This window comes from Microtus oregoni, unplaced genomic scaffold (assembly GCF_018167655.1).
Source record: "Microtus oregoni isolate MIOR12 unplaced genomic scaffold, Mior012 000008F_ref0000371, whole genome shotgun sequence".
In the NCBI taxonomy this organism is placed as follows: domain Eukaryota; kingdom Metazoa; phylum Chordata; class Mammalia; order Rodentia; family Cricetidae; genus Microtus; species Microtus oregoni.
Genome location: NW_024543067.1, coordinates 41,436,023 through 41,461,130, shown reverse-complemented (window position 1 = coordinate 41,461,130; position 25,108 = coordinate 41,436,023). Strand labels below are relative to the sequence as shown.

At 43.8% G+C, this 25,108-nt stretch overlaps 1 pseudogene; it reads left to right on the top strand.

Moving 5' to 3' along the window:
- The window catches only part of LOC121451362, an 88,348-nt pseudogene extending 63,720 nt beyond the window's left edge, over positions 1-24,628 (top strand).
- The last annotated feature ends 480 nt before the right edge of the window (positions 24,629-25,108 follow it).

Here is a 25,108-nt window from a genome sequence, read left to right as displayed (position 1 = left end):
AGTGGGCAATGTAAGAAAGCTGAAAGACTGCTAAATACTTGGCAAAGACTTCCTGATGCAATGTTAGACTGTACCTGACACATGGTACAGCCCTTTTGAAGTAAAAATTTAATCAAATAAAAATGCAATTTCATAAACTCTAAATATATGAAAATGATTTCCATGCCACAGTGTCATTATTACTGTCTGCAGAATGGTGATCCAGTACCCTATTGTATCGGTTATATATGAAGCAATGAGTTTCACCCAGTGTACAGAACCCATAGTCCTACTATATAGGAGGCAATGCATTTCACCTACTCTGTAGAACCCATAGTGCTATTGTATATGAGGTGATGGGTTTCACCCAGTACAGAACCCATAGCCTTACTGTATAGGAGGCAATGCATTTCACCCACTCTATAGAACCCATAGTCCTATTGTATTTGAGCTGATGAATTTCACCCTGTATGCAGAACCCATTGGTCTATAAGGTGATACAGTTAATGCAGTCTACAGTACCCATTGCTCTACTGTACAGGAGACAGTGGATTTTGTAAGTCTACAGTGGAAAACTCTATGCTCGGAACATATCCTCATGCCAATCAGACAGGATCTGTTAGAGCTGAGCCCAGTACCTATTTTCCTGTGCGTGATGTAACTAAATGACAGTTTGAGGACCGCTGTGATCCGTTAAACAGGCTTTGTTTGATTTACACAGAGTTCCAGAAGTATGAAGGCTGGCAGCATTAGAATACTTAATCTTGGAAGATTTCACTTGCACATGGATTTTCTAAACTTTACCCCACTTGCTGCCACTGCATTGGTAGGCTTGCTCTCCTGCTAGTTCAGTGACCTGACATTGCCCTTGAAAGCAACTTCAGTATGCTTAAGTGTAAGGAAACTTATCGGTTTCCTTATGCTTCCCTAGTAGTGCCTCTGGGAATCAGATCTTTGCATCTCTGAAGAAGGTTCTGAGACTGAAAGGTCTGCCTTTTCTTTCTCCACTGCAGAGCACAGGCTCCTGTCTTGGGTCACCCCTTGTGTTGGAATTCCCAGGTAAATGGCAGCCGATTGACCTTCTCCTGGCAGACACAAGTGGGTGCTAATGAATGGGAGAATGTGCTGCCCTTACGCTTGATAATGAGGTGACTAGCCCTCACCTCTCCTCTTCCTCACTCAGTGTCGCATGGGCAAGACAGAGACCCCGGTTTAGATTCCAGTTTAGAAGGTCCGAGAGTTCACAAAGTTACTCCCTGGTGCCAACTTCACACAGTAGTGCTACAATTGAGAGCATATTTCAATAACACTTTGAGACGTTTGACACTTACTGCACCAGCAGAGAGCTTGTGATAGTCATGTGTCCTATGTCTTCTGTCACCCATCCCTCCAGACTGCATTTGTTTAATGTCTCCTTTATGTTTGAACCTTTTATGGACTGTGATTTTCACAAGCCTGAAAGGATAGCCTCATTTCACTACGGAGAAAGGCAGGTCCTAGGGAAGTCAAAAGATTGGTCCACAGTCACATGAGTGAGAGATAAATTCAAACTAAGATCATTCCAATATGCAGCACTGTCCTGGAGAGGCTCACTTCCTGCAGAGGCTGTTGTAGGTGTAATTGTTACTAACATAGTCTTAATTTCAGTTAGTAATCCTATTTTCACATCAGCTATATGGATGCTCTGTTAATACTGCTCAAAGAACCACATTGCCCTGATTATTACTCAGACATAGCCTGAGACTGTGGATCACTAGAGCTGTAATAATAGCAAAGCCTTAGAATGCGCTGCTAGGGTGCTTCATGGGCAAGGCTGTTTGGTTTTTCTCCCCTTCACTCACATTCCAACCAAATTGTCAAGCGTGGGATTTTTGTAGGACAGAAAGCAAACATGGAGTTCACAAAATCTGACTTTTCTTTTGTATTTCATTGCAGTTTATGGAAGACTAGGCTGCATATGTCTGGGCAGGGGATGGAGGGGTGGAGGAGAGACTATTTGAAGGTAAAGAAAAGCAAGAGAAGCTTTTGTGCAATGTGGACAGTCTGTGGTTGGTGTGCAACAATCACACAGGATTTGTTTTCACCCCAGGGCAGCTCCTGGGAAGGTACCCACATTTGCAGGAGATGACTGTGTGGGTTTACCATCTCTGTGCAAAACTGTGGAGACTGGACATCATCTCCGATGGGAGCATTGGAAAAAGAAGCCTCCATGATGGCTGAGAGTCAATTTCTTGCCAGTCCAGAGGAGCTGGATAGAGAATTCACATTTTGTGTCAACAATTTTTCTTAAAACATCTGGATTAAGGATCATTTGCTACTTCTTTGCCTCCTTAAAACAAAGCAATATTTCTCAGGGTGGCTCTCAGGTTGTTTGCATCCAAGTTAGGCTCTATTGCCAATGGATTCTCCCACTCCTGGCCCTGCTGTTCCCCACTCCCAGCCCTGCACTTGTTACTTTGGAGTTTGCATACCAGCCACCAGGGCCAACCAGTAGCTTCCTGCCTGATCTCCTGCCTTTAAGCACCTGCTATCCTTTCTTCCAATAGAGATTTGCTCTTTTATGGGGGCTGTTAGTCTTTCAAGGACCTGGGAAGGTCTTCCCAGACCCTTTGTCCTCGGACTGTGAGCACCCTGAGGTCTGACACTGTCTGATTTATCTCTGGTTCCTATAGCCGTGCACAATGGCAGTCACATAGAAGGTGACCCAGGAAACATTTGTATGACAAGCATGTCCAAGCCCCAGTGAAAGCATTAGAGGGTATGAGACTTCACAGAGATGTATGTGTGACTGACATACATGCTCCATGTCCAGTGCCTGCCACACCTATGGACAGAACAGAGCAGTGATGTGGGATTCCCCTCTGTATGCTGTGAATGTTTTATTATCATTGGTTAATAAAGAAGCTGCTTTGGACTCTGGCAGGGCAGAATAAGTTAGGCTGTAAAACTAAACTGAATGCTGGGAGAAAGAAGGCAGAGTCAGAGAGACCCATGGAGCTGCTGAAGGAGAAAGATGTTGGAACCTTACTGGTAGGCTACAGCCTCATGGTGATACATAGATTAATAGAAATGGATTAATTTAAGATGTAAGAGCTAACTAGAAATACACTTGAGCCATTGGTCAAACAGTGTTGTCATTAATAGTTTCTGTGTGATTATTTGAGTTTGGGCAGCCGGGAAATGAACTTGCAACCTCCCTTTACAGAGCAGGGCTGTCTTCTGACCAGAAAGGAGGCGTCATCAAGTAGTACGGCCTGCTTAGGGCCACACTGGCAGAAACAGTGTTGAGTATATTCAGTTAGGTAACCAAGTGATCATCGTGTGCTCATTTCATACTCCTTACTGGGCTTGACCATTCTGAGTCTCGACCTGAAAGATAGTAGGTGTCTGATTTGGATTATTCCACAGGCTCTGCTTTAGCATCAATTTACCTTCATTCTATGAGAAAACTCAGGCTCAGAGATGTCAACTTTCTGTGTCCTCCCTATAAGGAGGGGCCAGGTACAAACTCAAGTGTGCCTTGTCCCTCACAAACTGGTGACACTGTCTTGACGGAAAAGATGTACTCTCCATCAAGACAGTCTGAGGGGTGTGTGTTTGGAAGTGTATGTAGGATATCTAGGAAGAGAAATGGGGTGAGGTGCCTCGGGGTACTCTCCTTTCTAGCCGCTGGGCTCCCCAGACTTGATGGATAAGGTGACTTATGGCTGAGGGCTGCAGGGTTCTGATCCCCTGGTCAGCAGCAGGTCCAGCAGAAAGGAACATAGATCTAGAAGACAAAGGCAAAAAGAGCTGCAGGGCTGGACAAGCGCCTTCCAGATTGGTATTCTCATAAAACTATGGTGACTGGGGCCTTTGAATGCAGGTTGCACAGGTCTCTGCCCATTCATCACTGTTGGGGAGACCTCATACCTCTATGACGCCTGAAGGCTACCCAAGACCTCTTAATCTTTCTTCTGTTTAAAACAGCCACAATAGGAGTGTGGCAGGAGCCACAATAGGAGAGTGGAGGAAGCCACAATCGGAGAGTGGCTGGGCTGGGGTATCTCTTCAATGTATTTGTTTTTCCTTTGTGTGAGCAGAACAGCTAGCCTCCTGCCCAGCTCTGCATTCCCTCCCCACCCCAGCCCCTCAGGTCCTTCCCATCTGGGAAAGCAGTGCTGCTGGCTTTCCATCAAATTCTCCCATGCTTGTTCCCCTCACCTTTTCTCTTTCTTAATCTTCCCATGTCTCCTAAAAGGATTAATTAGAAAGATGTGAGCAGGGGTTGGGACGTCAGAAAACAATCATCACTTTCCTATCTGACCTCTCTCACCAGCTGCAGAATTAACAAATTGAATGTCCTCAGCAGGCAGGGGTGGCACATGATATGGAGTTCATTAGGAGCCTGGCTGGGGCCGAGTGTGGAGCCCGGTTTAAACAACTCTCGCTGATTAAATTCCTTCCAGGCACTCCCGCCAGATGCTGTTAAAAAATACTCACATCCAAGAGGTTTTTAATTTTTTTTAAAACATGTGCCAATTATTTCCCTGCTATCTGCAGGTGCTGGCAAGCGTCACAGACCGGCCTGGCCGGGCTGTCTACAGGCTTATCCACCCGGCGCCTGCCTGGGGGGCTCATGTCTGCAGGAATGGGATCCCGGGGTTCTTCTCTAGGCTGTCAAAACTCTCCAGCCACCCTGCCTGGCTGGCCTTCCCTGCCCCCAACCCGCCCCAGCACCTCACCTTCTGAAGCTCACAGCTCTCTCAAATGCTCCTAGGTGGCAACACAGATCCGGTGACCCGCTAGAAGTGGGGCCCCGGGAGGGCGGGCATGCAATCATGCTGGGGCTAAGCCAACTGTCTTCCAGCCAGGCGGGGCTTCAACCCTGAGCCAAACAAGGACATATAATTGCCCCCTCCGTGAGGCGTGCATGCTTGGCATTTGTTCGCAGGCATCCCTAACAGAAGTCCCAGAATGTACTTCCCTCTTGCTTCCACTCCAGCGGTATCAGAGACTTGGCTTATTCCTCAATCAATGCTTAATTAATTCGCATCGGTTTAATAGATGCCACTTAAGCACTAAAAGCAAGGAATAAAAACAGAAACGGCATTTTTTTTAGTATTGCTCATGTTTTTAATGATGATAAAGAAGCTTTTGACTAAGAACAATCTGATTATTCTGAAATCAACTTTTGTCTTCGTCCCTTTGGACTCAGTGGTGGCCTTGCCCCACTAGTAACAGCCCTCAGGATGACACCTCTCCTGGTTGTTTCCTATGTCCCTGCCTACACCTTTAGAATTCACATTTTGGTTTGATGTTGCTGTAGTTGCTAACCTTGGGAGGTCATCTCCTCTTCTTGGCTGCTGTCATTCCACAGGCACTAACAGTTCACGTCTTCCCAGTTCAGGGAGCCTTTTCTCTCCTTGGATATTGGCTGACCCAGAGCCAACTAGCTGGCACACTCTCCTTGCCATCTTACCTGAACTGAACTAAGAGCTCCCACAATCCAAAGACAACACTCAGTCAGTACAAAAGAAGGGAGGAGGATTGCGGGACCCAGAGAAGGGTGGGAAGGAGGCTTTGGCCTGGATTTGGGGATCCTGTGAGTGTGCATGAAAGCGCAATAATGAACATGAAAAAGAATATGTTCAGTTCTGGAGGAACTGTCACCAATCACAACACCAACAACACAAGCGCCAAGAGACAAGACGTCTAGTAACTGGACAGTGTTTTACAATTGTCTGCATCTCCAAGTCACAGGGACCAGTTAGAGAGGGGAGCAGTTCTCACCAGCCTCTGGGTCTTAGAGACTGTGGAGTCTTGTCTCTCTCCAGGTCACCCCCTGACCCATGCTTCTCACGTACCTTCCTTCAGACTATCTTTATCCTCTCTGCTCATTTCCAACAACGTGGAACCATTAGCTCATGGCTCCTCAACCATTACTTAATCAGAGAATGAATCCCAGAAGAAAGATTTTTGTTGTATGCAGTCCGAAGGGTATGCCTTTTATGAAACAGGAACCGGGAGCTGCAAAATCAGAACAGGCTGTGTAGGAGCCAATGTGTAAAAGTGTCTATCCACCTAAAAGAAAAAAAAAGGAAGGTGGCTCTAGATACAGAGGAAGAGTTTAATCCAGTTAAAGATGGGAAGGAAAACAGTAGATACCACAGGGAATTGTCCCAGTAATAAGGAGGTAAAGCCAGAGAGACTCAATGCTCAAAACATAAAAATGATAATGGGTGATGGATAGCAAGACTTTAGAACATGTAGCAAACCAGAGAAGCTTCTATTTCATGAAATCGTAAACACTACAACACTAGCAAATTATATTTCACAAAGCAGTAGATGTGATCTGATGGGGGAGAGTCTTCTGTTTCGTGTTAATTTTATTGGTTAAATAAAGAGATTGCCTTGGCCCTGATAGGACAAAAAATTAGGTAGGTGGAGTAGACAGAAAGAATGCTGGGAGAAAGAAGCCGAGTCAGTCAGTCTCCATGACTCTCCTGTCTGAGACGGATGCCTGTTAGACTCGTCCCGGTAAGCCACACTCAAGTGGCAATACAGATATTAGAAATGGGTTAGATCAATATATAAAAGCTAGCCAATAAGAGGTTATAACTAATGGGCCAGGCAGTGTTTAAAAGAATACAGTTTCTGTGTAATTATTTCGGGGCATAAGCTAGCCATGCGGGCGGCCGGGTGCCGGGGGCGCAGCCCTGCTGCTCTTATTACAACAGTGATCTGTAATAAAAAATAAACAGGGCTAAGATACTTAGAGTTTGTTAGTATTACTACAAAATTTCTAACAAATGGAAGAATTCAGTAACAAAAAAGAAAATTAAAAATAAAAGTATTATTATACGAATATATGTTTGCAAATGTTTGATTAAATCCAGCACTCTTATGTTTCATATCCACTCAGTGTTTCAGGTGTACATATAAATATTTTCCATCAAAGTTGTTATTACTTTTTAGTTTGTCTTGTGATTTTCAAGTGGTACTATGATTTTAGTTCAAGAACATCACTAATATGAAAATTATTCCTTGGCCCTCCTTGTTTCTACCAAAAGTTCTCCTTGATCTGCTCACAGGTTCTGTTGTCCTCCTCGAGAACCTCTCCTGGTGCTTCTGTAGTTCAGGTCTTACATCTACATGGGCCTCCAGACTCCATGGATCTGCGGTTCCACAATGGTACTTGTATCTTAATTCAGAAACCTTTTAGAAGTTGATGCTTAGTTTTAGTGTATGAAGCCACAGCTCTGAAATGGAAAACACAATGACCCAAATCCAGCTGAAATATTAGCAGTTGGCATCAGAGGAGATAAAAATAAAAGATTACTCCAGAGCACCTGGAGAATGGGGAAAGGGAGTAGAAGAGGCAGCTCACAGACGTAACCAGACTCCATTTCATGATGGGGTTCAGGCTGGTTCTTTCGCCATTTTCTATGATCATGGGTTGACAGTGGTGTGGTGGGCAGAGAGGGTGGACACAGTAAAGAGATTAGTCTTGGCTGCGTGAACATGAAAATGCAGAGCCTTACATGAAGGAGGATGTCATCCCTTGCATCTCCCAGTGAAGCCCTAGGTTTCTATGACATGGATTGAACAGCGGAGGAACCTCATGGGCTGAACCCAAGCAGCTCCTTCTTACATAATGCTTCAGTTTTTGTCACTTAATGTTCACACCACCTGCAATGCTTGCATTGGTTCACCAGAAAAACATTAGCTCAGACGTATTTTGGGCACTTCTTCATAGAATAGAATGAGCTAGTCCCAATTGTCTTCAAGCTACAGAACATGTCTAACCATGTTTGACCTCTCTATACAGCTATCACAAACTTGCAAGGGGTTAAGACTCTTGGTCATATCTTCAGAGTTGGCCACACAGCATGCCTTTAGAAGTTACACGGCTCATTTTTTTTTTTCCACCAGAGCACATGGGAAGAAACTACTGCAAGGATAAATTTTAAAGAACACTTCATATGACGTCAGATTACCATTGGCTTCTGTCAGGAGGGCATGTTACCCGACCTAGTTCAGGGAAAATGTCTGTGGCATTTTACCTGAATAGCTGAGGACCTTAGACCCTCTACGGAGAGAACTATGAGCAGGAAAGATGATGAACCTGGGAGTCAGAATACCCGGGCTTTCACTCTAAAGACTTGTATCTTTGTGTAAGGTTCAGCTTGGAGCCCTGGTGTCTTCATGTATTATAGGGGAACACTGTATTAAATAGCATTTTAGGTTTGAAATTCCAAACTATTTAAATCAGCTATGCTCTATTCAGTTATTTAAGCTGAGCACTAGTCAAGATATGAAATAGAATTATGTTAGTTAATTAGCCCTCTGACTATGGGGAAACTTCAAGGTCATTTCAAACTCACAATCACATCAGCTGAACAATCTGCCACATCCACAGAGGGATTTGTGAAACTCAAAAGCTTATATTTTACATGCTGCGAAGTAAATCAATTAAGATAAAGCATTTAGGCTCTATTTGTACTGAACCGATTATACTATCTTGATTTCCAGGGTTAGTGTATGAAGGGCCATTTGACAGGTCCCAGCTAGTCAGATGGCAGTTATTGCAGTCCACCCTGAACCAGGGATTCATTTTGCAGTTGTCATTATAGGTAGCACTTCAGGACAACTCCTTACTTACCGCAGCCCTCCTAGGAGTGTGCTTACTTACCACACACACATCCTCGGACTCTGCTCCCTCTGGAGAGCGACACAGACCACTTAGAAAGGCTGTGTTTAGAAAATAATTAGCAGGGCCTTCTTTCAAGCAATGGGAACTGTTACTTTGTCCCGAGAAGATGTGACCACAGTTGTCCCCGACCCAAAAGATTTTCTGAAGGGCAGTTGCATCTCCAGGAACTTCAATCTGCCCTTTAGTTTCATGAGAGCAACCTGGAGGGATTTCTTGTCCTTCCAACTTTGACTTGCCTAGAAGTGTCCTGGGACCTGTCTTTCCAGCTGGATTTTAGCACCTCTGGCCTTGGTTTCAGCAGGGACAGAGGGTAAAATAGCCAAGCTGCTAAGAGTATTTCACCTGCACACCCTTAAAATAATCCAGGCTTCTTGGGGGAGGTCGGCATGAATCCTACTTAAGTTACACATGGAGGAGAAATGCGTTGAATCATTTCAGCTTTCTCCATAGTTACACAGAGGCCATTGTTGCTTTATGACCAGCCCGGCTTCTGCATCCGAACCTGTCACTGTTTCTGCTATCAGCTGTGGCTCTGCAGTCACTGCCCCACTGCTACATCTGTGTCCTGTCAGATCCTCCTTCTGCCACTGCCACCAAGCATATTTTTAACTAAATCTCTATTGCTCTGTTTACCAATAAAGACTTGGAGTCAGATGCTGGGGTGAAAACCTGCTAGCTCAGAGAAGCCTAGAAGCAGTCATCTATCCTTCCTCTTTTTCCAGTGATCCAGCAGGAGAACATCTCCACCACCACACTTAAAAGTCCCTCCCTACACTTCCTGTGTGTCTCTTTGTGTATTTTTTGGACTCCCTCTGATTCTCTATGGCTACTTTCTGTCAACTAGTTGCTGGCTATGCCTGTTGACCCAAGGTTGATTTTATTTAATTAATGCAGTCTCAGGGTACACAGTGTGATCAAATGTCCCACAATGGGCCATTATGTTAACCCTAGGCTCTGATGGGGGTCCGAAGCATTGGGAAATTAGGCAAAGACTTTGTGGGTTTTCTTACACTTTAAAACATTATTTAATTATCCTGTGTTAAACAAAATTGGCTCTAAGGTGAAGCCGACATTAAGGGATGCCAAGTCTGAGGTCGCCAGCTCATGAATAGAGGTAGACAGGTGAGGAGAAAGGCATCTCTAATGTGCTTATGGCACGTTCCTAAGACAGCTGAAAATACAGCTATGAACTGCCAAAAAGGCTCAGGCTGGAGGCTTGGATGTGGAAGTTGCTTCAGTACATAGGCTTTTAAGAGCAGGAACCCCGGAAGTCATCAAAGAAAAGAGCAGCAGTAGTTATCTGGAACTTAGATCCCACAGCAAGTACAAATGGGTTCTGTGTATGTGTTTGTGTGCTGCTTTGGATTCCCCAAAGTTCTTGTGACTTAAAACAATGTGAACATCACAGCAACAGAAAGAGAATGTCCTGTTGGAGAGACATAGGAAAGAACCAGGAGACAGCATTTTGTAGAAACAGGAAGGTGATATCCACTCCAGAAAGAGGATGATGGGCAATTTCCACTGCTTCACTGATGTCTGGTAAACAGTAAGACTTGAGAAATGAGACAGCTGGGGACCTTTAAGACAGTTATTACAGCAGGTGAAAGATAGTGCAATTCAAATGCCCTAGAACTGAGAACCCAGCAGGCAGTATGGACTAGGGCATGAAGTGCTGACCAAGCTCATAAAAACTGTATTCAGTTTGTAAGAGAAAGTGATGCATTGGAGACCTGGGAGTACTACCGTGTTTTTTCTTCCTTGAAGAGAAGCAGGAAGTAAGGAAACCATGGAGACGGTGGTGGGGATCATAGACTGGTTCTTAGAAGAGGACTCTCTGTGCTGGCTGAGGGTACAGGGACCGTGCATGAGAGCGTTGACTGGACCAGGACAAGCCCAGAGGAGAAGCGATTGCAATAATGAAGGTAGCCAAGGAATATGAAGACAAATGGCATTGACCTCACCACCTGCCGAAAATGGAGGCTGTTGCCCTGTGTTTGAAACTGCCAAGGTAAGGGCGGAACTGAAGCACTGGGGCCCTAGGTCTTGGCCTTGACTACTTTGCTCAGCAGTCTGGGCCTGAAAAAGGTGTCGCACCGGTGTGATGGACTGTGTAAGGCCTGCTGAGGTCCCTGAGCCACACTGTGGCCAGCACAACCTTGTCTTTAGTCCCCTCCCTGCTGCCTAGCTGCAAAGGTATCACTTTGCCCCAGAACAGAACATCGGGAACACTCAAGTGCCCCCCACACCAGTTCTCCATGCCCCTTCCCCTGATGTGATTAACCAGGGCCTGTGCCTTTAAGGAGTGCCCCCTTCGGCTGCCCTTCCCCCCTTCAATTACAGCACTAATTTCAGTAATGGAGCATTAATAGAGTAATGGGTGAGCGAGGCTGGCCTGAAGGAACTGTGGAGCTCAGCACAAATTGAGTAAATAAACCATATATTAGATTTCTAAACAATACTTTTAGTCTAGTCTCTAGGGAAAGAGAGTCGTCAAGACTTCCTTAAGTCATCCCTGCAAAGTGTATGTAAAGAAGTCTCTCTTCAGGGCTGGCTTGTTTGTGGAAGCAGAAAATATTTCTCTCTCTCTCTCTCTCTCTCTCTCTCTCTCTCTCTCTCTCTCCATCCTTTCCAGGGACATGGAATGGGGCCATAAGGCAGTTGCTGCCCAGCATATTCCTCTTCTTGTTTCTATTTCTCTTAACGTTGACAGATGTACCTGAGATAGGACTCTCCAAACTGTGTCCCTTCTGGGGACTCAAGAGGGGTGGGCATTCAGACATGTTCTAGGGAATGTTAGCTAAGGGAGCTTGTGGGAATCAATGGGAACCTGGCAAGGGGAGGGGCCAGAAATGGAAGGAAGTTTGGGGGGATGGGGAGATTATTGGAAGATGGACTTATTATGGGATAATGACTCTGTTGATACCATTACCTGGCAAAAGTTAATGGGATTCCCCTGAGAAAATCCTCCCAGAAAAACTCCAGTACAGCCTGAAACACAGTATGAATCCTTCTTCGGCCTAAGCTAGAATGAGACGGTGTCTCCAAACCAAAATAGCTAATCCTGTATCTCTATTGTGTTAAAGAGTAATAGGTCAAAGGCCTAGGAGATGCTGGAAGTCCAAGGAGATGGTTTCAGCTCCGCTATTTGTTAGCTTTAGGACATTGGGTAGATAATATAATTTCACCATGCCTCAGTTTCCTTGTCTGTAAAATGGAAAGAGGTCTTTCTGCTTGATCCCTGAAGACTATTGTGAGGAATAAGCAACCGTGTGCTGGCTGATGGGAGCCCTGCCTGCAGTGATTGGTTGAGATGGTCATTGCAACTTGATTAGGTCTAGAATCACCATGGAAACGTGTGTGTGTGTGTGTGTGTGTGTGTGTGTGTGTGTGTGTGTGTGAGAGAGAGAGAGAGAGAGAGAGAGAGAGAGAGAGAGAGAGAGAGAATTGTTTTCAGAAATGTTTGGCTGGAGAAGGAAGACACACTCCTAATGTGCTTGACACCTGATTGAGGCCTCAGCCTGAATAGGAAGGAGAAAGGGAGTTGAGAGCCAGTGTTCAGTTTTCTCTGCTTCCCAAGTGTGGACATAGTGTGAGCAGCTGTCTCACTGTCTACTTCTGTGTGTTTCCTGCCATGATGGGCTCACTTCAGACTTTGAGCAAAGCAAACCTTTCTTTCCTTATGCTGCTCCTATAGGGAAATTTTTCACGCCAATGAGAAAAGTAATTAACAATACTTGTAAACACAAACTTTGTGTTTCTGTAGCATGTAGAAATCATCTCTAGCTGATGAGGGGAAGGAGAAGGATTGTGAAGTATGGATGATGGCAGGAAGTCCATGAAATATTAGCCCAGGGTCTTGTCTTAGGCAAAATTCTATTTGTGGGAAGAGACGCCATGACTAAGGCAACTTATCAAAGGAAGCATTTAATTGGGGGCTTGCTTACTGTTTCAGAGGGCGAGTCCATGATCATCATGGCAGGGAGAATGGTGCTGGACATCTGATCAGTAAGCAGCAGTTGGGGGGAGAGAAACAAAGACAGAGTTGGACAGAGGGAGACAGACAGACAGACAGACACATAGACACACACAGAGACAGACAGAGGGAGGGGGCCTGGCATAGGCTTTTGAAACCTCGAGCTCACCTCCAATAGTATGGCTCCTTCAATAAGGCCAAACTCCTAATCCTTTCTAAGCAAGGGCACCAAATGGGAATCAAACCTTCAAATACATGAGTTTTTGTTCTCATTGGCACCACTTCAACTCATAAAATGCTCCCTATCCACAATGGTAGCACCCCTGAAACTCTGAGACAGAGTGTCAGTGTCATGGCTAGTATCAGTCTTACTTTTTTTTGCTTCCCCAGTCTACGCCAGTACCGTATGTGCTGAGGGCCCAGGTACAAAATGCGGAAGTAGAACTCTCTTTCTTCCCCACAGGGCCTGCTGTCTGAGGAAGGGCTTAATGACCAGGCTGTGCCCTGTGATCATGAGGTGTCCTTAGCTAATACTAAGGCACGGGTAGCTATGCCCTTGGTTGTCTTCCATTGATTCAGGTAACTTCTCAATTAGTGGTTTAGAGCTTGGGTTCTGACTTTCAAGTGGTATTACGGCCTTGTCCTTCCATCTCCTAGCCCTTTGCCCATTTATGAATTTCCTCTCATCCTCGAGCACCAGTTTCTTGTATACCAATGTGTGAGGTGCAAAACTTTTATATATATATAATAGTTTTATTATTTCTTTGAGAAGTCCATGTAATATATTTTGACTTCCCCTAGATCCTCTTGGATCTATCCTATCCTATTTATTATTATTATTTTAAAATAATCCACGTAGCCCAATTTGTGCTGCCCCTACATTCATTGGAACAGGGCCGTCTGCTGGAGCATGGACCACATGCCAGGGACTACACTCCCAAAGAAAGCTAACTCTCCTTCCCCTAGAAGCCATCAACCGTCAGAGCTGTTTGTTAAGAAGGTGGTTTGTGAGCCCCTCCCTAAGCTAAGCTACCACGTAGCCTGCCTTAACTTTGTACACGTCTTGTATAGGCAGCTTCGACTGCTGTGAGCTCCTGAGTGTAGCAGTCCTGTTATGTCCAGAAAACATGGTTTTTCTCTGTCCCTCCCCAACCTCTCTGGATTGTACAGTCTTTCCAATTCCTCCTCTTCTGTGATGGTTTTATTTGTGGCTGAATACTCCATTAATGTGTATTCTCTGCCTTGACCAGGTGTGAGTTTTTGCGTTAACTGTTGTCAACAACAAAGAAACTTCTTTGATGAAGTCTGAGAGATGCACCGGTCTATTAATCTGGAAATACAAAATTTGAGGTAAGCTTCATTCTGTGTCGATTTAGCAGAATAATAGTAATAGGTTCGACCCTGGGGCCTATGATGGCCCCAGCCATGGGCTCTTGGCCATATTTATAGTATCAAGTGTGTGTGTGTTTCCTCCTGTTGTGAGGCCTTAAATCTGACCAGAAAGCAATTGGTTAACTTCTTAACATTTTATACCACTGTTATGCCCATGGGCATGTCTTGCCACACCAGTCATTCAGACACTCTGTATTTTACATAGAGGAAGGGTAGACTAAAATCCAAAGAAAAACTGAACTCGGATCCAATGAAGACTTAGCTTGCCTTGACTTGGGCTCTCCCATCTTTCCTGTGGCTCCTTGCCCCCTGTGATCATAGATTCTTATTTCTGGAGGAGAAACATGCTGGTCAGCTATCCATTACTGTAACAAATACATAGGATAACTAACTTCTAAGTTTCAGTTGGACTAGCAGTGTGTGTGTGTTCCCACTGATTTTATCCTTGGTGAGGTAAGTACATCATGTTTAAGAAGTAAAAGATAGGGAGAGAACAGAACAGAGTCCCACAGGACCCTTTGAGAGTGATCCCTAAGTGATCTAAAGGATAACCTACTGGGTCTCATTGCTTAAAAGTTCTACTAGATTGTACTTAAAGTTTTACCATACTAGCCTTTGGAATACATGGCAGATCCATACTGTAGAAGACAATAAACCATTTTCCTCTCAATCACTAGTTCAGCTGGGTTCCCAGCAGTCTAGCCTGTGCTACATAGTGAGTCCTAGACCAGACAATTGGTATCCTAGATCCTCAGACTGAACATGGTCATGACCTAGAAGACACTTTGCATGCCCATGTGTGTACTTAACACATGTGTTGCATTTATCTTGTGCAAGCAATGAAACCTGGGAAGATCTCCCCAAGTCTTATAGGAAATGAAAAACTTGAGAAATAAATTATAAGCAATACATATCATGCAGCAAATTTGGAGTTTTAATCTTACACTCAAATTTGCTTCTTAGAATGAAACCATCTAGGTTAAACAAACTGGAAAATAACAGACTTGTTATTTAATTACGAACAACCTAGGTTTTGATGGATTTCATAAATAATTTCTGAAATTTTAGGAACCAACGCACGAAACACAATTTTAGCTATACCTTGTATTCTAATTTTGTATTATCTGTCCCTTTAGGAAGGAGACAGATGTACCCTGGGGTGATTTGAGTGTAGCTGCTCAGGCACTTTTGAAATATTGTTTGAAAACTTCTGGCCAATCCAGTGTCTGAGAGTCCAACAAGAACATGCACCAAGCTCCATAGAATAAAACCCAATTCACCTGCTGGGAGGCCTGTAGTTCAGGGGGTTCACCTGCTGGGAGGCCTGCAATTCAGGTGATTGTGGTGAAGTTGGTGTTGAATAAAACTGGTCAGTTGGAGGCTGAGACTGTCACAGGCTGCCAGCTTTCAGCCAGGATCCTAGAAGCCCCCATATTGGTACCCTAGGCTCAGATTGTTTACTCAACTGTCCTTCCTCGGTCTGTCTCCTGCATATAGTTCTGGTTCCATCTGGTGGCTCTATTTTCTGCCCAGACCTTCAGAATTAGATGCCAGCTGTGTGGTTTCCATTGAACTGTGGTCATTGAGTCTCGGTTTCCACTATGTTCTTCAATCTGCTTGCCCGGCCAGACCACCGATGGCACACATGCCATCCACAGACACCCAGCATTCTACTCAGAAGCTTAGAAACCTCGTCTGTATTTCAAGTTGAAAGAGAGAGAGAGAGAGAGAGAGAGAGAGAGAGATTACATTTGACGCCTAAAGCAGTACGTTTATCATATTCATTTTTTTTAATCATAGGGTTATTGCACAATTGTTGGGGGGTTGTAGAAGAGTTAGAAACAAATTAAATAGGAAACTCCTATCGTTACCGGCATTCTAGGCACTAGCAGAGGGACACAGAGACAGGACACAGCCCTCAGAGGTATTAATGCCAAGACTATGTGCTAGAGTTCCCCATGCAGGATCCGATTACCAAGTAGAGTAAAAACAAACAAACAAGCAAGCAAAACCCAACCTGATGCTTTGAGTGGGCAATGTCACCAGTTTCGGTTGGTGTGATGATCTTGCTGTCCCCTTCCCGGCCCTCTGCTGTTCACAAACACCATGAAAGGACCCTGTTCCAGTCCCTTCCTGAGACTCAAGGACTTCTGAGCACACATGAAGAGACAGCAGACAACCCTGCTCACAAAGGCATTACCTATCATTGATTTGTATCTCTTCCAGAAAAGGCTACATTGCTATAACACCGGAGGAGAAATTCATGAGTGTAGGAAAGTTCCAGGGCTCAGTATGGATGTCCCCCAATGTGGGGAACAAGTCTTTCAGTATCCTTTTCCTGATAACACAGGCAGCCAAGATCACTTTTGGGTGCAATGGGTTTTACATTTGTAAGTGATTGCTAAAAGTCTGTGTTGATTCCTATATGGGTTCATTTTTGTTTCCATAATAAAATAGAGACAAGATGCTGTACAAAGAAAAAGCTGTTTATTTTGTTTCCTGGTTCTGTAAGGGAAAGACTTAGAGGTTGGCTGTGGTGATGATTTCCCTACTGTAGAGTCCTGAGAGTGAGGAGGGCATTGCATGGACAGAGGCAGGGACTGCAACATCTTTATGGTCCCTCTCCTTTGTCTTATAAATGTACTAAGATTCAGTCATGGGGCTCTATTCTCACTACTTCTTCCCATCCTGAGCACGTCTCAAAGGCCCTCACTTTTAAATACTGAAGTAGGACTCACTTTCCAACTTTTTAAATTTAATATGTGTTTATTTTTGTGTGTATGTGTGCCTAAGTGTATTGTGTATGCCACATTCATGCAATGTCCATATTGGGCAGAGAGGGGTTGTTACCTCGGTGCTTTCGTGGAACTCATAACAATGGCAGCAGGTGTGTCATTGACACTTTTGCCTGCTCTTGGGACTCCTTTCCTCCTATTGGGTTGCCTTTTCTAGTCTCAATATGAGGGCTTTTGTCCTGTCTTACTGTGTCTTGTTTTCCTGTGTTTGTTTGTTGTCTCTTGGAGGCCTGCTCTTTCCTGAAGGGAAATTGAAGGAGAATGGATGTGGGGAGGAGGGGCCTGGAGGAAGCTAGGAGGAGTAGAGGGAGGGGAAACTGTGTTCAGGATGTATTGTATGAGAGAAGAATCCATTTTTAATAAAAATAAAAGCAATAAATTACACAAAAGACTTAATTTTTAAAAAGTTAGATGAAGCAATCTTTGTCCCTGATGTGAAAGAAATTCAGGGAGTGTTTCTGTGCTAGGTCAGTATTGTAAGAAATGAATCATGTTCTATTTTCAGTATAGAGTGCGTTCAGAGTTCATCAGAGAATCAGAGATAAGCAAGGGGCACTAGGCCCCTGTCCTCCTTAGCTGGCAGCTGGTACCTCCTTGTCTAAGTGCTCTCGGTTCGTCCTGGGGTTTTAAGGTTACAGGCAGTCTCCTACATGACTGAGCTCACAGTCAGAAAGGGAGGGAATTCCTGCCCCAGAATACATATTGGATAAGCCTTTGCATTTTGAACCAACAGAATGGGGAATCCTGGGAGGGGACAATACTAGACACCAAGAAGATTGTACCTCCCCAAAATTCTAGCTAATAAGGAATTTGGGAAGCAAGGAAATCAGATTTGGGATATTAAAAACCACTGTTTCCTGCCACGCCAGCACACTAGCCACCCTCTTGTCTTCTCTTCACACAGATGTTTGACTGCATGATTGGCAAATAAGACGCCCAACGCACACTACTCTGTGTCTCCAATGCTCTTATTATGAAGTGAGGCTCATCACTTCTCACAGAATTAACAGATGGACTTCTGAATTATTAAATATTAAATATCCACTACAGAGACAATGGCAACAAACTCACCCATGTTTTCTATACAAGGCCTGATGGGCATAGCACGTTTGAAATATTATTTAGTCTGACTTAAACTCTTTGTTGTTGTTGTTCTTTGAAACAGGGTTTCTCTGTATAACAGTCCCAGCTGTCCCGAACTCACTCTGCAGACCAGGCTGGGCTTGAACTCACAGAGATTCACCTACCTCTGCCTCCCGAGGGCTGGAATTAAAGGTGTATGCCACCACCGCTTGGCTTGACTTAAACTTTTAGAGCTTCCAAGAAGCCTCAGTGTCTTGATTGGCCAAAAGTATCTGACCTTGAACCTCTTGCTGGTAATAAATGCCCAAAGTTCTGCTTAGGTGGTCAAGTGTTGTCATGGGCTGTAGTCGGTGCCCCGATTGATGTTGCCCTTTTAAGCTTTTATTGTAAAAAATATCAAGCATTGAAAATGTTTGTAATGAGCCCCATCTATAATCCAGAAAGTGTGTAGTAATAATAATAATGATGATGATGATGATAATTATCATAATCGACACAAATGAATCAAGATCACACCTCTGTGGAAGCTATAGTCATGCCAGAATGGCATTTCTTGAGCTTGGGACAAAGCACACCTATGTGTATTCTGTAGTCTCTGAAGCCAGGACCTTTTTTCTTTAATGCTCCTTTGATGTTTTATAGGGTCCTAATTAGGACAGTTTCATAACTCAGTCCCTTGGGCACCGACACCTTAACACAACCCTGGCTTGCTAAGAATGGCGGACATCAACCAACTGTTAGACAATTGCTGTGATGTTCCTCAAAACTCCTGTGGGGAGCTCATTCCCACATGAGGCACCAGATGCCAGTTTCTGAGCATCATAAATGTTCACAAAGTTGATCTCAGTTATTCCACGACTAATAATACCACTCAGACCTTCAGTGGAATAAGATATTGTTTTCCTGTTAGTCCAAGAGAGATAGCGATTTGGTGGTCTCGTGACTACAGGCTCCCTGGGGTTGTTGCCCACCCTTCAAAATGTCTTATTTGAGAGCCAACTGTCCCGTGCAATCTTCGTTCATAACTTCTCGTTAAGTTTGGTGGGATGCCAGAATTCTCATTTCTTGTCTATTATCTGTAAGAGGATGGGGAGGGGTAGAGAATGGCAGGGGAAGGGCAGGACTTAGGGTGTTTTATCTTCAAAGAGTTCGGCCAGGATAAGAAAGGTGTGATTCAGCCCAGCTGCATATCCAGCCTGGCATTACACCATGCAGGAGTGGTGTGACATCTTTGGAATGAGACATTCTTGTTTGATATGGACATCAGAGCAGCTAGCATCCTAGCAAGTGAAATCACCGTGTTACCATATTTTGAGCCTCTTCTAAATGCCAGACCCTGGGCTTGTGAGTTTAAATGGTATTTTATTTAAGTTTTTCTATTGCCCTATTTGGGCTTAGAAAGGAGCAGAAATGTTTAGTTTGATATTTTACAAAGAATGACACTCAGACCATGAAGCTCAACCCCAGCCTGAAGGGTTGAAGACACAGCTTCCACCTGCCCTAAGCAGCATAGCCACAAATGTGATGCTTGTTTGGTAAGGCCTTTCCTGCAGTGGACACTGGGCCATGCATCAATGCCAAGGACCAGTTAGGGAATGCATTCAATCTAAGTAGATGTGAGATGGAATTCTTACTCCAGAGAGAAAAGATTGGACCTGGCTTCAAAGTACATGCCTTTGAAACTTTAGACCTCTTCCTTTTTTCTTAGCCAGTTCTTCTCCCATTCCATTTCCTGGCTATGGTGTGTTTATGAGTGTCTTCACCATTCTTCATGTAGCTAGCGTTTAGTTTAACTCTGTGTTGCTAAGATTTTGGTCTGAGCCATGCCTGCTTGCCACACCTCCATTAACTACCTTCGGTCACGTCCTGTGCTAGCTGTTGAGGGGTCATGTTTTCTGCACATTAAGATGACCCAGGCTGGGACCAAGTTCAGCACACAAATTTAGCGGTGCTTAAGAGCGAGGTCTAATCCAGATCAACTGTTTTGAGTCTTGGTGCTTCCCTCTCTATACACAACCTACTTAGCTGGGAATAGCGAAACTTGTATAAGAGAGTCCATACAAAACCCCACCCCAGTCCTGCTGTGCTGAAGCTCAAATGAATATCAGTTGCAAATGCTTATTTGCGCTTGGTGTTTTCCTTCTCTTCATGGCAGCTAAATTTTCCTCATTTAGTGATACTGACTTTTGAAGTTATTTTGAGGCTGATTCCCTGGCAAAATGACCTTAGTTTAAAACTGGTCATGGGTTATAAGAGTTTGTAATGGGGGCTGGAGAGGTGTCTGAGTGGTTAGCAACACATGGTTCACAGCATCCACGTTGGGCGGCTCATAACCACCTGTAAGTCCAGTTACAGGGTATGCAAGGTCCTCTTATGAACTCTGGGGGTACCTGCATTCACATTTACATACTAATGTATACATATATACATAATTAAAATTAACTTTAAAATACCTTTTAAAAAGACTTTAAAACATCGCTCACACACATATTCCAGTATTCCACGACTGGTGTAGCTGACCTGCGCTCTCCTGCACACAGACACTGCTTATGTCTGGGTTCCATATGTGCCCCATACTTGCCAAGCGTTCCCACCTCCAATGTGTTTGGAGTTCTCAGGCTGGGAAGACAGCTCTGTTAGCAAAGTATTCACCTTGCAAGCATGAAGACTGAATTCAAACCTCAGAATCTATGTGAGAATCCAGGTGTGATGTTAGTCATTTGTAGCCCCAGTACCAGGGAGGTGGGGACAGACAGAATCCCAGGAATTGCTGGCTAGCCAGCCAAGTATAATCCAAGAGTCCCAGGTTCCAGACTCAGTCTGAATAAACAAGATAGGCATCTCCTGAATAATGACACTCAGGGTTGATCTCTGACCTCCACAAGCACACACACCTGCACATACATGTAAGTACACATACATGAACATGTGCATGCTTAGATACCCCCCCAAACCCACACACCAAACATAATTGCGTTTTTCCTCCATATTGGTGGCATATTACATCAGCTATAATATTTTTACTGTTTCTTTGATTTTTTCATGTTTGTATAACAAAATGTCTGTTGCTACATGCTCACTCTACTGTGGGCTCCAGAGATGTTTGTCTTAGAACGACATGAGGTTCATCCTGTTTTCAACCTGTAGGATGCTGGTTTCTTCCTCTGCTGTGCTCACAAGCTGGGCTCACTCTTGCCTCTAGGCCACTTTTCCGGGCCCAGGGTTAAGGGCTAAAATAGGTATGCACCACCATGACAAACTTTGTGTAATCTTGCCTCTGCCCCACATCTCTCCAACTGTTTGCTTCCCAAACAGCTCTGTTCCATTATGCCCACCCCCATCATGATGCTCTCACAAGCCAACAGTGATGGGATCAAATGATTCACTCTTCCTTCTTATCTCAGTGTTTAGTATGAGGCTTTAGTCCATGGGTGGTTTTTTCTTTCCTGACTAAAGGATACACTTTCCATGCAATTTCTTACCTTTTGATCGTCAATAAACATAATTTTCAATCCTCTGCTAAGTACTTTTCATATATGTATTCTATTTTCTTCATACAACAATGTCAAGAATAAATATTAAAACTTTCCCACACTGCATATATAACATTAAAGTTATATATATATATATATATATATATATATATATATAACATATAAAGTATTTTGAATAACTTGCCCTTTAATAAAATAAAAGACAAACTAAGGAGGAGAAAGTATTTGCAAAGTGTATTTCTAATATGGAACTTAACCAAAACATTCCAACAATTCTTACAAGTCATTAGTAAGGAGATGATATCCTAATTTAAGATAGGACTGATTTGAATTAATATTTTGCCCAAGGAGATATTAGTACATGAAAGTATGCCCGGCATCATTAGCTTAAGAAAATGCAATTGAAAAACCACAAGATATCACTTACTCTTCGTGGATGAATGTCACGAAATAGATCAAAATAAGTGTTGGCATGAATGTGGAGACTGAGCCTTGGTGGTGGGAATGGTGGATGGTAAGCTATGTAGGAAAAGCACTTGGTATGTTCTTAAAAAATTTTGGTTGATATTTTCTACATACTCAACAGATATCACGAAGCTCATCAAATTCTTCCTTGAATATCTACACAAAATAAATGAAAGCATGTCAACCAAAATTTATATATTATTTTTCTCAAAATATTCACAAAATGGTAAAACTCAAATACTCCAAATATCCATAAACTGGTAAATAAACAGCAAATGATTTTGTCTTCCAAAGGATTGAGTGCATGCTGACACATGTTACAACATGGATGAGGGGCCAGACTATGACTCTAAGGAAAATCATGTCAAATGTCTAGAAAAGAGAAAGCTATAGAAGCTAAAAGCCCAGTGGTTTCCAGGACGTGAGGCTGAGGGTGGAGATTCATTGCCCATGTTACTGAGGGTGCTTTCAGGGTGATAGAAGCGCAGGGAGATTCCAGGTTCTGGCTATTACAAGCAATGCTGCTATGAACATCGTAGAGCATATACTTTTGTTGTATGATAGGGCCTCTCTTGGGTATATTCCCAAGAGTGGTATTGCTGAGTCCAGGGGTAGGTTAATCCCGAATTTCCTGAGAAACCGCCACATTGCTTTCCAAAGTGGTTGCACAAGTTTGCATTCCGACCAGCAATGGATGAGTGTACTCCTTTCTCCACAACCTCTCCAGCATAGGCTATCATTGGTGTTTTTTATTTTAGCAATTCTGACAGGTGTAAGATGGTATCTTAAAGTTGTCTTGATTTGCATTTCCCTGATCACTAAGGAAGTTGAGCATGCCCTTAAGTGTCTTTTGGCGGTCCAAATCAGGAGCAGAAGGAGAGAGAGCATGAGCAAGGAACTCAAGACCGCGAGGGGTGCACCCACACACTGAGACAATGGGGATGTTCTATCGGGAACTCACCAAGGCCAGCTGGCCTGGGTCTGAAAAAGCAAAAACTGGACTCGCTGAACATAACGGACAATGAGAACTACTGAGAACTCAAGAACAATGGCAATGGGTTTTTGATCCTACTGCACGTACTGGCTTTGTGGGAGCCTAGGCAGTTTGGATGCTCACCTTACTAGACCTGGATGGAGGTGGGTGGTCCTTGGACTTCCCATAGGGCAGGGAACCCTGATTGCTCTTTGGGCTGATGAGGGAGAGGGGGAGGGAAATGGGAGGCGGTGGCGGGGAAGAGACAGAAATCTTTAATAAATAAATAAATAAAAAGAAATGCAGGGAGATTGCATTGAGGAGGTGTCTGCACAGCTCTGTAAGTCGACTAAAGCTAGTTTTACTGAAATGACTGCATGATTATGATGCAGTTAATGGGTTATAGAAATTATATAATGACACTAAGAAGTAATTAATTCATTGTTTTGGGATGTAGCTATAGTGGTAGAGTGCCTGGCTAGCATGTATGAGATTCTAGGTACCCTCCTCAGCACAAATAAATGAATAAACTACTTATAATGATCCTCAACAACAGCTGTCTGAAATGACAGGGTAGAACAGGGTTTAGTTCACACTTTGGTACTGCCTTGCTGGCTGTGATGACTAATCTTGGTTGTCAATGTGATGCACCAGGGAAGAGGAAGCCTCAACTGGAGAATTGCTTCCATCAGACTGGCGTTTGGGCATGCCCGTGAGGAATTTCCTTGATTACTGATTGATGTGTGAGGGCAAATCCAGCGTTTAAGAGCAGTGATCTTGGACAGGTGGGAAAGAGGACACCAGTTGGTTATCCAGTACCAAATGGTCATTCCTGAAACATACATACAAATAACATTATATAGGCCAAGCAGACTGCATTTAGGAATGTCTATGTATATACATGTAACAGCATTATTTTGAAAAAGGCCATGAATTTCAAGGAGAGAGAGAAAGAATATATGGGAGGCCTTGGAGGGAGGAAATGGAAGGGGGAAATGAAGGCAAAAAGGAACAAAAATTCTTCTGTTATAAAACATTAGTAATCAAGGTTCAAACTTTTGGTCACGATTGCAACCTGAGCAAGAGACTTAGAGCTAATTGAGATGCTGCCGTGTGTGGGTGCAGGGCAGAGAAGCACCCAGGACATCAAGATGGCAACATGGCCAACAGATTCTGTCTCTAGGAGATGCAAAATTCAGAAGTCCAAGAATCACTGAAATCATAAAAAAAAAAGTTAGAATACATTATAAAAGAAAAGACTTTAAATATCCCTGGCAGTTCATTCTTTGGAACAACTGTAAGTTTTTCTGGAATACTGGCAAACTTCATTTTCAGAAATAGTTTCAAGGTTCAGTAGGAAGCTGTGAAGACTTGCGCATCCTTGAGTGCTCTTGCGTTTCTGTGGCCATTGTTACATGCTCTTTGTAACTGGAGCCTTGCACTCAGGTAACAAAACAAGGAAAACAGAGTTCTGAGAAGTTCACCAATTGACTTCTTATGTGGTGATTCATATTCCAGTGCTTTGATTTTTATAAAAATAAACATTTGGCAGTCAGGTGTTGTTCTGCTCCACTGCCTCCAAAAGGAAGAGTTTTACTCCGTTGGTTAATCCTTGGTCAAACTGGGGTGAAAGCAATGGCTGGTCCTCTGCCCTTTAGACAGGATCGGGAAGTTTCATGGCTTCTACCACTGTGCTCTCAAGAACACTTGGGAAAACCGTGCCTGAAGATTAACCAAAGAATCGGGGAAGCCAATTTAGTAGAATGGACTTTTTTGTAAAAAGGACTTGGGCACTGGTGGAAGAGCAAAAAGTAATTGTTCCTTTTGCCTAGGATACAGCAGATATTCAGTAACTATAAATGGAAGACAAACAAACAACAACAAAGAATTCTACCAGCATTTCACTCATGCATCAACAAATAATCTTTTAGGAGAAAGAGACGGCCGAGCAGGAGCCTGTGAGGAAGTCAGTAAGCAGTGTCCCTCGGTGACTTCTGCCTTGAGGTCAAGCTTCAGTGTCCCCGGATAATGGGCTGTAACCTGTAAGACGAAATAAACCCTTTCCCCTCCGAGTCGCTTTTGATCACAGTGTCATCGCAACAACAGTGAAGCAAACATTTGCTTCGTGCACACAGCTGGTCTCGCAGCCATTGGGGAGCGTTTTCAGGGAAGGAGTCTGCGACACAGCTCTGGGGTTTCCTGCGTGGTGTTCTCATTGAATGTGTGGGGTAGTGGGTTATTCTCTACCAGATGAACAGT